A 16,044-nucleotide genomic window follows, 5' to 3' on the forward strand; every position below is an offset into this window, starting at 1 on the left:
TGACTTGTGAAGCAATCAGGGTTATTTATTGAAGGTTTTGTGAGTTAAGCAGGTTGCAAATCTCACATAAGATATTTGGTGCATCACCTTCATTAGAATAGATTTTCATTACATGCAAGCTTTCTATCCCTTTCTATCCCTTTTTCTTATCAATAGTATCTACAAGAGATTCACCAAACAGGAAGTCGGCCTGATCTCTAGAGATTCACCTTCACTTTGAGCAACCCACAGGCTTGAAGATGTTTCCATGTTTAACAAGATTGCTTGGTTTCGCACTTAGCATCACAGGTGCAATCCTCAGTAACAACAATTACTTGATACTACATGGTTATGATTACACTTTCTATATGATTTTATTAGTGGATAGTTGGATGTCATAATCATTTTTAAATTAAATGACATTACCTAGGTAGTGGGAGTTTCTAGGTGTATATGTGATAGGTATGGCACTTTGAGCTTATGATTGCTTGTTATGGGTTTTATATGTTGATGCCATGAGATTCACTTGATGTAATTTGTATACCTATAAGTTATTGATAGTTGGGTGTGTTATCTCTTGATGACTGTGTTATTTCAGCTATGGATATGGCTTATTGATGGCTACTAATGCATTTGATCCCTTTGGATTGAGTGTTTGTGTTTGGGATATCAGTTAAGGTAGAACATATACTACATTATAAAATATTGTGTGGCTTTTCTTTGAATGGATTCTTATCTTTTTGTAGTGGTGGTGGCATTATGGAGAATGAGAAAATTGATGTATGAGATGGCGGTCACTTTGTTTCTTGTCACAAGTACTTTGATGGAGCACATGGAACACTTTGATTCGTTGATGGTATATGTGACATGAGGGATTGTTCCCTTTTTCATGATTGAGGTTATTTGTTTCCCCTTATGCAATGTAAATAAGTGGGAGAATTTTGGGAATTAGGTTTTGTACACCTTGAATAATGTTTATAAGTGTTATTTATTATTATGTGTGTGGTGCACCTAGGGGAACCTAGATGGATGTGCATCACTAAGAGATAACATTCTTGGGTCTACTTTGTGTGTTGTACTGTAACATTGGGATATATATTTAATGTAGGTGTCACATTGAGATAATTTATTTAATTTATTTAATATTGAAAAAAGTAAAATAATAAAGTGAAAACTTAGTACCCAATATTAAATGTGGGGCTAATGGTTTGTAACCCCATAGCATTAATCACATGGTTTTATGTAATACTACTCAGTGGTCTTGTGGGAACTTGTTTCTATAAAAGAAACCACAAGGGTATTTGTTTTAGGTTGGATAATTTGGCTAGGAATTGAGAGCTTCCGTTTTTACAATTGTGAGGGTTTGAAGCATGACATGGGATGTGTGGTTACATTATTATTCACATAGACTACTTGTTGAGGACTTGAGATTCAGAGGTGTTCATGGATGTATTGTAATATTGTATTTCTGAATAATACATGGTGGATGGATGTTTTTTAAAGGCTTGGTTTTTCCCTCATGAGGGTATTTTTAGGGTATATTTTTGTCATCTTTGATGGGTATGTTGTCTATTCTTTTGCATATGGATTCTGAGTACTTATTTGAATAGATTTTTCTTATGGGTAATATAGAAATTGTCATTGTATGGCTACATATTTTCCAACAAGGATAGGGAGAGAGATAGAGAGATAGGAGATTGAGGGAGAGAAAGTTATGAAAATAAAGGTATAGAGAGAAAAGGATAAATGGAGTGAATTACAGAGAGAGATAATGAGATATAGAAGGAAATGATGAGATATCTATAGGGAGATTGAGATAGTGGAGATAAGAGATAGAGACAAAGGAAGTGAGAGATAAAAATAATAGAGAGGTATAGAGAGATAGGGAGAGAGATGGAGAGAAGAGGAGAGATATGGAGGGAGAAATAGGGACTAAATATGTTATGGTTTTTGAGAGATATGAAGGTTACATGATAGAGAGGGATATATATAGGCAGATGGAGTAGAGGGAGGAGAGAAATATCGATAGGGGAGATAAGTAGAGATATATATAAAGAGGGAGTGATAGGGAAATAGGGAGAGAGTGAGGAGATAAGATAGAAAGATGGAGAAATATGTAGACATATATAAATTTGGAAAGGTATAGGAGAAGAGAAATGGAGAGAGATAGGTAGAGAAAGAGAGAGAGATGCATGTAGAGGTAGGGTAAGGGAAAGATGGAGAGATGGGTAGAAAGGGGGAGAGGAAAGGGGAAGATTAATAAATAGATAAAGGGGGGGATGTATAGAGAGATATTGACCTAAGTCAATGTGGAAAAAGGTGTTATTACATTCAAAGATAAAAAGGAAGCATTCTATGATGATTTTGTTGAAAAATACTAGATTGATAAGAGAGGGGGGTGAATGATAATATACTAAAAATTTGATTAAATTTAACTTCTTATTTCATCATTCACTTCATAAACATTATGTATGAAAACAAATAACTGAAACTACTAAGCCAAGTACACATGAACACCAAAATTTTTACATGGAAAACCCAAACTAGAAAAATATATATATATATATATATATATATATTGCTCCAAAAGATGAATTGAAAACTAAGGCTCACAACCTTGGGGCAAGATACAATAACTACTTGCACACACTGAAGATCACTTCTTTGAGGCAAGATACAATTTCTTCAAATACAATAATATCCACAAGATTGAACTATAGATAAGCATCTACTCGAATGCTAATAACACTTCAGATTTTAGTACACATATAAAATAGTCTTCATCCATGCTCTACCACACACCCAAACCTCTAATCTTTATTAAAAAGACTTTGCACAATATTTCACATCATACATACAACACTACAATAATTCAATCATCTATATATCAATTGCATCCTCAGAAACATCTACTAGTTGTTAGATAATTGATTAATCCCAAAGACACTGAGAGGGGGGGTGAATCAATGTTTGACTGGTAAATGAAATATTTAAACTTATTACAATTTTGTAACTGAGATTAATATGTCGGTAAGCAAACAATAATGTAGTAAAGAGAAATAAAGGAATCAACATCAATCCACACCATAACACAAATATTTTGGTGGGGAAACCCGATAAGGGAAAAACCTAGATGGGATTTGTGACCCACAATATTTACTCACTGGCCATATGAATAAATATTACTAGTACATAAGGGGCCTGCACATGCAGGAAGGCCAACTTTCTAGAGCTCACTGCTCAACAACAAAAGTAGAGTCTCATTGACTACAACATCATACTGATGTAAACATAAAAATGAACTCTTACAACTTGCATCAAAATGCTAGATGAGTTTGTTGTTGTGCTCTGTCTAATACCGGTTCTGCCTCTACCAAATGTTGGCCTATGCACACTCCAATGAGACATTGTAGGTTATTGAATGTTTTGTCATTGATGGCAACCTTACAATCCTATTACACCAGCAAGGCATTACACTAGCAATATAGTTCACCGACATCAACAAATCACACTCTACACTGGCACTCAGACCACTGGCACCGGCACAGAGAAAGGAAGCATACCGGCACAAAGGCCAACAAGATTTTTGATATATTATATTTTATTTATTATTGTAAAAACTTTGTAAGCCGACTTGGCAAGTTGTAAAATGACTCTTATATATAAGAGAGATCATTCTAGACATTTTGTAAGTGACAAGAAAGGGATATTAGGTAGAACTATTATGCAAAATATAGGTTAAAGGTTTTATCTAAAGAACAGAGCAGAAACCGGTACTAGATCTGGCATTATAGATGCTATTGTAAAGCAGTACAAGATATTGGATTTGTATAATCCACATTGTAAGTCAGTGAGTCTTCCCATTGAGCAGTGAGCTCTAGGCAGTTGGCCTTCCTACATGTGGAAGCCCCTTTTGTAAGTAATATTCTCTTATTGGCCAGTAAGTGAATATTGTGGGTCACAAATCCCATTGAGTTTTTTCCCACACCGGGTTTCCTCATTAAATTCTTGTGTCATGGTGTTCTTTTCATGTGGATGCTTTTAATTCTGTTTATTGCATTATTTCTTGCGAACTGGTACAATGTTATAATATGTTCTACATGTTTTAAGTTAAGAAATTCAATTCACCGGTTAGATACTAATTCACCCCCCTCCCCTCTCAGTATCTATGGGAATCCTAACAATTGGTATCAGAGCCTGGTCCTCTATTTTTAGAAGCCTAACAGCTTGAGGAAGATCTTGACACTGGTAGATATGGAAAATCTCATGAAGCAACTTGAAGGAGCTCTCTCAGACTATGATACAGAGAAATTGAAAAATATCAAACTAGAAGATGATCTAAAGGCAGCTTAGGATATCATTCAGGAACTTCAAGAGAATCTTACTATTGCAAGAAATAAGAGAAGAGAACTTTGTGAAAAGATGCAAAATGAGAATGATGAAAAGAAATCACTTAATGATATGATAAGCAAGCTGAAACTGGAGAACATGACAACAAAGAATGAGATGCAGGATATGACTATGAGATTTTGTAAGGAAATTGAAGATAGGAAGAAGAATGAAGAAGAATTGACCAAAAGACTAAGTGATGTAGCAAATGAGAACACAAGACTTAGATATGAAAATGATTTATTGAAGATAGATCTGATGCACACTCAGAATGACTCCAATGAACTGATGAGGTAGAAAGAAGTCTTAGAAAGAGAACTAGAAACTGCAAATCAATATAAAGAAAAATTCAAGAAAATCTCAGAGGAACTTGGTAACTTGCTGAAGAATCAAAAACCTAAAGGTGACACTTCTAGAATTGGCTTTGAAGTTGGTGAAAGCTCTAGTACTGCAAACACATAGGATCATAGCAAACTGGTAAGGCAACCTAATGCTTATAAATTCAATGGAAAATGCTTTAACTATAATAAGTATGGTCATAGAGAAAATGAATGTAGATCTAGAAATTATTAGAATATCAACACACCCACCGGTCAATGTTCAAAATGCAACAAAGTTGGTCAGAACTCTGAAAATTGGAGAATGAATGTGAGATGTTATGTTTGTGGAAGATTTGGACATTTATCTAATCAATACAGAACACAAACCGGCATAGGTTATGGGAAAGATATTAAAAAGAATAATGTGACTTGTTATGCATGTAACAAGATTGGGCATATTGCAAAATTCTGTAGAAGTAAAGGATCATCGATAAACAACAAAAGATCTAGCTTGAAAGGTAAAGAAAAAGTTGAAGAGGTTAAGCAAGAACTCTCAAAACAATGAATTAGAAAAGGTGATATAAATGTTGGGAGTACTCCTCCACCAGTAGAACCAATCAATGCTTCACCAGTAGGATAGAGCAGTGCTCCACCGGCAGGAAGTTCTTCATCAAATTGAAGAAAGTTTCCTTGAGGGTTTGGCAATCTAATGACACATGTGCTATTATTCCCTTGGTTAGAGATGAGAAGTTGGAAATTACTTCATTATCGGCAAACAATGCTAAGTGAATACTTAACCGGCATGCATTAAATGTGGTAGATGGCAAATAAACATTATAAATTTGTGGTTTTGGCTCCATTTCATTTCACCGTGATTTCAAACATTCGTAGAGCATGAAATTTGCAGAGCTAAGGGATTTCAAGCAAAGAGGCGAAGCACTTCAAGCAATCAATATATCCAGAGATTAAAAAAAGGTATTTATCATCATGGCATCCACCTCTGCACTTGAATATATAGCAAACCCTATTGTAGTCAAGGTTATAAAATGCCCTAGGCTCGTATTTCAACTAGTTCCTGAGGTAGCAAAGAAAGATGACAATATAGGTGCTTTCTCTCAAATACCAAAAGGAGTTGTTTATGTTGAAGACCCCAAAATTTACATTCACTATAACATAGAGGAATTGGGAGATGAAGAGATCAAAACAACGTATAAATTTGTCATATGTGATAATTTCATAAATGTAAAACCAGAACATAAAATCATTGAAACCCTAGGATTTACTAGAAATCCTTTGCATTCCTGAATTTCCTAAGGATGTGATTAGGATAGTCTTAAGTAGGGTACATGGTGAATTTTTCTAGTTAGATGCAATTCACAAAATTACCAAGGAAGCTGTGAAAGCCGGCACAGGGTTATTGTCCACCGGTAAAAGACTAGACAAGACTAAGAAAGTCTCAAATGACCTAGTAACTAAACTAACTGGTGCAACATCCGACAGAAGGTCCTTGAGGGTAAATGATGTAATAGATACAAATGTAAGATTTGTTAGCATGATTTTAGGGTATAAAGCTACTCATGCAAATAGACTTAACTCAGTTTCAAGTTTATGCATTAAGAGTGCTTATGATATGGTTATAGACAATGTGAAAATTGACATATGTGAATGGTTAGAAGATGAGTTAATTGACAACTTAGGCAAGATAAAGAAAGATAAGAAAGGAACTTTTAGATTTGGTAATCTACTTATATGCTTGATGCTACACATAACCAAATAGGTTCCTGGTATATCATCCTTGTACTTGTCAATAAACTTGCTGATAATTTTGTTAACTCACCTAATACATTATCAGTTTTTGAGCAAAGGATAATAAATTTTGAGGAAGAGTTACTTAAGTTAGAAAGAGAAAAGGAGAGAATAGTGGATAAGGAAAATAATTTGAGACTAAAATTAAGTCCAAGATTGGACTATCTAGCATCATTGCAGAAGGAAATATCGAAGGCACTTGTACAAGGACAAAAAACATCGGCAGAGCATATGCAACACCTCACCGGTACAGTCAAAAGAACATAGACAACAATAAGAGATGGTAAGAAGTTTATGGAGAGTATAAACTTGATTTTGGTGGATCTATTTCAAATTGTAACTACCCAATTACAAAGTTGAGACTACAACTCTACTGACATCTTGACAACCTTTGTCATTGATGCCAAAGGGGGAGTAGTAGTATGAGAAAATAACCGGCAAAAGACTTATCTACTCAGGGGGAGTTCTTATATTTTTGGTAACATATTTTTGGAAACATTTTTGGATTAAAATTTTGGATACACTTTTGAATTTTCTCATGAGTGTTGCCATCAATGCCAAAGGGGGAGATTGTTGGCATATGCACACTCCAATGAGACATTGTAGGTGATTGAAGGTTTTATCATTGATGGCAACCTTACAATCCTATTACACTGGTGAGGCATTACACCAACAAGATAGTTCATCGGCATCAACATATCACACTCTACACCAACACTCAGACCACCGACACCGGCACAGAGAAAGGAAGCATACCGACACAGAGGCTGACAGGATTTTTGATATATTATATTTTGTTTATTATTGTAAAAACTTTGTAAGCCGACTTGGAAAGTTGTATAATGACTCTTATATATAAGAGAGATCATTGTAGACATTTTGTAAGCGACAAGAAAAATATATTAGGCAGACCTATTATGCGAAATATAGGTTAAAGGTTTTATGTAAAGAACAAAGTAGAAACTGGTACTGGATCTGGCATTATAGATGCTATTGTAAAGCAATACAAGATATTGGATTTGTATAATCCACATTGTAAGTCAATGAGACTTCCCATTGAGCAGTGAGCTCTAGGAAGTTGGCCTTCCTGCATGTGCAGGTCCCTCTTGTAAGTAATATTCTCTTATTGGCCAGTAAGTTAATATTATGGGTCACAAATCCCACTGAGGTTTTTCCCACACCGGGTTTCCTCATTAAATCCTTGTGTCATGGTGTGCTTTTCATGTGGATGCTTTTAATTCTATTTATTGCATTATTTCTTGCATACTGGTACACTGTTATAATATGTTCTACATGTTTTAAGTTAAGAAATTCAATTCACCGGTTAGATACTAATTCACCCCTCCCCCCCCCCTCTTAGTATCTATGGGAATCCTAACACCAAAAACCCTAGGTGGTATGCTGTCAAATGATTCTTCTTATCCAGAATAGTCTTCACTCTACTCTGCTTCTTATTTGCTCCAAAATGAACACATCAAAATGCATATACAACTATTTGCTATCATATCCTATATATATCTCTATCTTATCTCATATTATTGCTTACTTCTTTTTAAATGACCTACAAGAGCTCATAAATATATGATTCTTTACAATACAACATATCAGCCATACAATTATAATTTACATTACAATTTATTTCGCATTAACAATATTTATTGTCAAGTCGGCCTGGAATGTCTGTATAATCTTCTGCTAGTATAAACTGGATGCCAGTGTGAATGAACCTTGTTGTATCTATCAGTGCCGGTAGGTGAAGCCTATGGCCGGTTGATCCTATGGAACCTTGTTGCCATCAATGAAAACAATTTGAGTGTATAATGATAACACTAGTTTGAATGACAAATGTGAATGGAAAATGAAACATGTGAAGTATCACATCATGTTCAAACTACTTCTAGATACACCCAAAATAGTTCTAATGCAGCCACATACTACCAGATGGACCAAAAACACATATGTGTCGACCCAAAAGATGAAATAGTTAATATATGCTAATACAACAAACTTAGATTTCAATCTAGACCACCAACATGACTTTCAAATGATCAAGGAGGAAACATAATACATCAAGAAACTTCAATCAACCATCTACAACACTTAACCAATTGTAAGCCAAGGAATGCAATGCATTCCTCCATACCATTACTCTACAATGGTATCAACCAGAACTCAAACATAATTATCTTCAACTATATATCACCTATCCTTCTAAAAATTGAGATATAATGAGAGTGTACATCCACAACCACTTCTCTGAAATTGCATAACTATCTGATGCCTATCTAGCATGTACTAGATCAAACTATATTACAATCTATTCACTGGAATAGTTAGACTTTATTGTCAAAACATCATACTAGTATACAAAGAATGCCAACAAGCCTCCAAAAATGTTATAACACACAATGATATGTTACCACAAAAAATCCATACACATAATCCATATGACCACACAACTTCTATACCAACATACCTTAATTGATTATTTCAAAACCATCTTTGAACCCAGAGAACTGCTAAGTATCTCTTCTGAACCAACAAGTTTGACATGAATGACAACCAAAACTCATTTGTACAACAATCTCCCCTTTTGTTATTGATGGAAACACTTGTGCCAATTTAAACACTTATCTCTCCAAAATTTCTGCCCGTTTGACATCAAAGACAAAGGGTGCCCATATAATACAAAATTATATATTCTACATAGCTCCCCCTATCTTTTGTATTTCCTCAAAACTAAAGCTGAAACTATCTCAACCACATATATGCATGATCAAAATTGCCTTATTAGAATATACCTAAGAACACTATTGGGAAGGGAACATGACTTCCTCATGAATTGCTTTTAACTGATCCTAAGTTTTACACCAATCAAGTCCAATAGAGATCAATAGTTTTAGTTGAATTTCCATTTGCAAAATGAGATCTTTAGCCTCTTCATAACTGACTAGAACAATAATTGACATGTATAATGTCTCAAATTTTTTCATATTTTTTACCATATTGGTGAGATGCATATCTATTATATCTCTCAGTCTACAAAAACATTGCTTGATTTTCTCTTTCTATTTATAATTCAATTCAATTTTCTGTATTCCTTCTCTATTTCAACTCTTCCTTTTCCATCTTCATCTTATTTTAGATACACATTCTTAGTCATATATAAAATATTTGGTTAAAAAATCCCTATTTGTCTATGTATCACCTTTATAGACTCAGGCCATTGGTGAAAAAGCTAATAGATACTAATTACACTATCTACACTCTTCTCAAAAGCTAACACACCATCTTGCAGCTAGGAATGTGTGGCTACACACTTGTTTACTAAATCCCTCAATCTCTTCTCCTTAATATTTGTCAAAATTATTTCTTCTAGGCTAGAAGCACAACCCTTCAAATCACCTAACAACACTCAAAATTGCCCCTCGTCACTCAAAGATTTGTCTAGCTTTACATCCAAAAAAGTTTATCTTTGAGAAACTTTAATATATCCTCAATCAAATTTGTACACTCAACTTTTGATAGATTGTACTTCTTCCGAGATCTATGATGTAGGACATCACCCAAGTGTAGCATGTGAAGGAGTGACAGTTTGTCCAAATCCAATCTCCCTTGAGTAACTGGTACTTCTAATATCTCTATTGTTGCCACCAATTCAAAATTTATTTGAATCTACAAGAGTTTTGCTCTAAAATCTTTGGGTGCACTAGAAGATTCACCTATTGATATCCTTCTAATAATATTTTCTTTTTCATTTTTTGGATAGATTTGAACCATTTTTGGACTTGTTTCTTTCTTCTCCTCAAACACCTTTTATTTTTTATCTTCAATCTTTTCTTCTTCCTCCTCCTTTTCTTCTAATCTTTACTCTAATCTAACTTAACCTTTGTCAACTAAAACCTAAATAGATATGATATCTACATTCTACCCATTGTCAATTTGCTCACTTGGAACAATCTCCAGATCAATACTCTATTCTTTCCTCTTGTCTTCTAGAGCATTCTTAGTTTTTTATTCATCATTTTTCCTATCTGGATAAGTATTTAGACCAACACCTTTACTCTTATGCTACTTAATTTCCTTCTCCAAAATAGGCATGTTGCTACTAGTCTCTCCTTTACTAATTCATGTGTTTGTCTTCTCCTCTAGAGAAGACAAAGCCTTCACTACCTCTTTTACAGTCTCCGCAACCATCTCATCTGTTTGTCTAATCAACCTTTTATAATTTTTTGAATCATTACCCATGATCATATTCACTCTTTCTTTAGTTCTAAATCTTGTATTAATTGCTTCTGTAATCATAGCTCCAACCTCGTTAAATAATGGACTACATACTTTATCTAGAGCACTTGGTCTCATTTTATTCTCTTTTGTTGTTGCATCCTTCCTTTTCTTAGTCAAAACTTCTTAAATTTTCTTAGGTATTAGTCATTAAATACCAAATTATTGCCTTCTCAATTGTCTCTATATCCACCATAGGGGCATCCATAGGAATCCATGAGAAGGCAACAACTTTGATGAACATAGAGACAATTAAGAGCAATAGATCTGATGAAGAGGAAGAGGAAGAGGAAGAAGAAGAGGAAGAGGAAGAGGAAGAGGAAGAAGTAGAAGAAGAGGAAGAAGAGGAAGAAGAGTAAGAATAAGAGGAGGAAGAGGAAGAAGTGGATCTTTTGGCATTTTGATGATGTTGTGATTGTCATTGATGGACACACACTTGTTTTGTGATCACTTTCTTTATGTATGAGTTATGCTCAACCGGTAATTGTTCCAACCGGTATTATGTATTATAGTCTTTAGACTATTGGTGTTTTATAGAAGGTGTTTACCGATCACAAACTGACTGAAGACCCAAAGCAGTATGAAGACCTCAAGCAGTTCGAGGAACCCAAAGTGGTACAAGGGAACAAAGCGGTAGTTAAAATTTTTCCAGTCTTCATTTTGACAACCGGTAATTGGTAAAATGTATGAACCAGTAATCGGTAATGAACCAGTATTATTCTATGATGAGTTATCATCCACCAACACTTTGATGGTGATTTTGTCTCATGATATCAAATGTGTCTAGATGCACTAAACCTAGGAACCTATTATGTAATCCTATTGGACCGACATGAAATCAGATTCCTTATAAGGACAACATGTCTAGGGTTTTAGGATTTGATGAGGTTTTTGTATTTGCAAATATAGAAGAGAAGATTAGGTTTGTGTGAAGAAGTAGAGTGTGGAGATATTAAAGACTAAAGTAATGCTAATGTGCATTAACAATGAGCTATCAAGGATCTAAGCAAGCATACTATGCTGGCATCTAGATCATCTACCTGTTGATTACTCATACCTTCGACAAGTCTAAAACCCTTAACCGAGTAGGCCTAGCAAAGCCTTTGTAAATCCTCTAACAAGGTGGTTCACAACTATGAATCTGAAATCCTCTCACAAGGTAGTCTTTCACAGGACTTACCTCCTAACAAGGATCTAGATTCCTAATAGGATCTGTTCTGGTGAAGAACATTGTATGACCTTAATCAGTCTGGTTTCTATTCTGCAGATAGTTACTTGTGAGTTTCTGCTTACCTTGGTTTTTCCCATTTGGGTTTCCACATCAAAACCTCTTGTGTTATGGTGATTGTGCTCTTGTGGGTGAATGCTTTATTTGTTGTCTGGTTTGCATTTGTCTTAACTGTTTTTGTTAGTAAATCTATTATATCAATTAACTGCTAAATTGTTTAAGAGTTTGAGTTCAGTATTTTTTGGTATACTAATTCACCCCCCCCTCTTAGTATTCATCAATTGGTATCAAAGCCAACCTTTCTATAAGTTTAACCACTTCAAAGGAGATATGGGAGAATACACTATGAGGGAACTTACTCATTGTCTCACTCAGATTGAGAAAGCCTTTGATGAACTCAAAGTCAAATATAAAGCCTCTCTAGCAAAAAGAAGAGAGCATACTGAGAAACTGATGGAGCTTACTAAAAATAGTTCTTCTGATGAAGCAAACATGGAAGCCCTAGTTGAAGAAGTTGAAAAACTAAATGAATCTAATGCCAACCTGAGAAGGGAACTTGAAGGACTGACTATTAGAATGTGTCAAGAGCTTGAGAACTGAAGGAAAGCTGAAGATTTAGTAAAAGACAAAGATCATGAGATCTCCAAGCTGAAGCAAGAAATCAGTGCCCTTACTGCTCATCTCCAAGAGAGTAAAGTCAAAAAAGAAGAAATGCAAGGTGAACTAAACATGGCTATTTCTGAGAATGCAACCTTGAAGGAATCTAATGCTACTGAGTCAAAGGAAATACTTGCCAAATTCAATAAGAGTATTGTTAAGTTAGAACAAAAGCTTGAAACAACAAAACTGGTAAAGAATACCACTAGACTTGGTTTTTCCGGTTATGAGGAAGGTGAAACCTTTGGAACAAAAGATGTAGTATCAAAGAAGCAACTGACATCAAGGATAAAGGTAAGCAAAAGTTTAAACCTATTTGCTTTAATTGTCTCAAAGAAGGACACACTGTTAATATGTGTAGAAATAAGGCCTACAATAATTTTCCTTATTTTCTAAACAATAAGCCTAGATCCAATAGATTCAATGGAAACTGTTATGCATGCAACAAGTTTGGGCATAGAGCATTTGAATGCAGGTTTGTTATGCACAACATTGGAAGATATCCTCAAAGGACTCAAGGAGTTTTTCATGAATCCTCTATGAACCAAAATCCAAACCGGTATAATGCCTATGACCATCAGTCAGGTGGTGGTGGCTATCAAGCAACAACTAGTTGGAAAGCATCCTGTTTGATCTATCATGGTAGTGGTCACACTGCTGCAACATGCAGGAGGAAGAATGGTAGAATGAAAAATGGACCATGGAGAATACCTGGAATGGTATGCTATCATTGCAAAAAACTGGGACACCCTACCAAAACCTACAGAATGAGAAAGAACCTATTAGATTATATACCAATCACTCCAGAAGGGAAGATTGATGTTGAAACTGTTCAAGCAGGAATGAACAAAAAATGGAAAAAGAAACCTGAAGAAGTGTTACAAGATGAACCGGTTTCTACACCTAGTGTGGAAGTCTTTGAATCGGCAAACTGAGCTTCAAAAAAGCTTAGGGGGAACAAATTGGTGAAATGTTTTGAACCCCCAGTTTATATCGGTAAAAGAGCTTAACCAGTATATGTTACCTATCAATTGGTAGAAGATTGTGAAGTGGTAAAAGGCAAAATTAGGGTTTGTACCCTAGTGGTGGAGCATTTATTATGGTAGGTGAAGAATTCATTTAAAAGGAATTTTCAAAGTCATTTTCACTTATCATTTTTTGAGCGAAGAATTTTTCAAGAGCAGAGTGACAAAAGGCGATTCTAATTGCGATTCAAAGAGATTTCAAATCTTGCAGAAGAATTCAGAGATATTGTCAATCAATCAAGTGAAGAACACCAAGTGGTAATCCAGCAACCAAAGTGGTGTGTTCTGAAGCTGGATTTGCAAACCCTAAATTTCAAAATTCTAAAGGTATTTCTCAAAATTCTTGTTTATCAGTTAATCATGGCTTCTGTATTGCACTCCTACTCTAGTGTACCCATGGACTCAGCTGAATTCATTCAAAGAAAAATGAAATACAATGCCCTGTCCCAAATACCTATTGAAGTCATTGTCGAAGAGATATTTCAGGGTACAATGACTACAAATTAGAAGACCTAGGATCCCTAGTGATTCATTCCTAGCTAGGTCTATTTTGTGGGGATGACAAGAAGATCAAACCAGAATATGTCATTCTAGAGAGGAAGAAACTTCACAATGCGGTTTACTTTCTTGAAGAGTTCATGAAAGATCACATCCACATCATCCTGAGTAGAGTGCATGGTGACAAGATGTATCTCGAGAGGACACATGACATTAATCCTAAAGCAATTCATGTCATCACCGATTTCTGCAACATTGGTGAGGTGCCAGCCCTAAGGAAGGTCATCAAAAATGAAATGACTAACCTCACTAGTTCTCTAAGTGACCAACAAGGAATGACCGTCAACACCATCAAAGATGAGTTGATCAAGTATGCTTGCATGGTGATTGGATATCAGACGTTTTATACTAGCAGAATAAACTCTATCTCTGTTGCTGCGGTAAATGCCACCTACAAAATGATCATGGAGGATGCCTCATTTGATCTATGTACCTGTTTGCAAAAGCAACTTCTATTAAACTTGAAGTCCATCAAATAGGATAGTGCCTTAAGATTCAAGTTTGGACAACTTTTGGTAGGTCTATTTTTATACTTTCAAGGCTATTTTCTAGGAGTCGGTGATATTCAATGGTCTACTGCCTAGCCGGTCAGCAAACAAATTAGAGAAAGTCTCCAAGTGGTGGGAACCGGATATCCTAAAGTCTTGAATAAATACTTTGATGAATTCAAGCAGAAGATGAGTCAAAGGGTGAGGATATCTAGAGACATTGTTAAGAAATATGAAGAGGACATCTTCTTTACCATTAGAGTAGATGAGTGTGTAATGGAAGCGGTAGAGCCCAGATAGGAAGAAGTAGAACCTATGGGATATGAGGTGATGTATGACATGTTGGATGGGTATGCCTCTACCCTGATTGCCTCTCCTTTAAATGAAAAGAAAAAGAGAACTGACACCTACTTGGAAAGGGTAACACCAGTTGAAGAACCTTCAGTAAAAAAGGGAAAAGCAGTGTCATCGGTATCGGCACTAGTTACCTCAGCCAGCCCAAAAGTGACCAAGCGGTCACCTACCAAGAAGAAACCAGAAGCTGCACCCGCTAAAGTATTTGAAAGGAAGTGGAAGACCGAAAGCAACTCACCAGAGTCTGAGGATACAGAACCTGAAGTACAGCCTAAGAAGACCAAGCAAACAAGGAAGAAAGCAAACACTACCAGCAATGCACCTGCATCATCTGCATCAGTAAATATTGATGTCTCTTCTTATAAGTCGATGACACATTGTTAGAGGAATATTAAGAATATTAAGAGAAAATTGCTTAGTGATTTGAAGGAGTATTTTGATGATTTTATCAATAGTGAGAAAGAGGAAACAGAGTGAGAAATCATTAATTATTTATGTGTTTATGACTGGTCGCCATCATAAATTAGATATGAGACACCTAATTCTTTGTACAATTCTTTAGATAACAAATGGTGCATTGCCATAGAGAGAGAACATGAGATCAGAGAAAAGATTTTTTCATATTACTTCCCTGATACTTCAAACTCTAAATTGTTTGAAATCATGGACTAGTACAAAGGTCTCTTTTTCATGAGAAGAAGAAGACTCCTGCTACTAGAAGGCAAAGCCTCTGAAGTATTGAAAGACACACACTTCCATACTAAAGAAGTTATGAAAATGTGTAAAGTTGCTCAAGCAAATAGAGAAGCTGAACAAGAAATAGAAACTAGAAAACCGGATGAGGTATTTGATAGTGAAGGAGAACCAGTTACAAAATAGGTGGACACCATTGATGTTGATGCTTTGGATGTTGAAAATGTCACTCTAGACACGGAAAAAGAAAAGGCTGATAAGGA

Source organism: Cryptomeria japonica, chromosome 8 (genome assembly GCF_030272615.1).
Source record: "Cryptomeria japonica chromosome 8, Sugi_1.0, whole genome shotgun sequence".
NCBI classification, from domain to species: domain Eukaryota; kingdom Viridiplantae; phylum Streptophyta; class Pinopsida; order Cupressales; family Cupressaceae; genus Cryptomeria; species Cryptomeria japonica.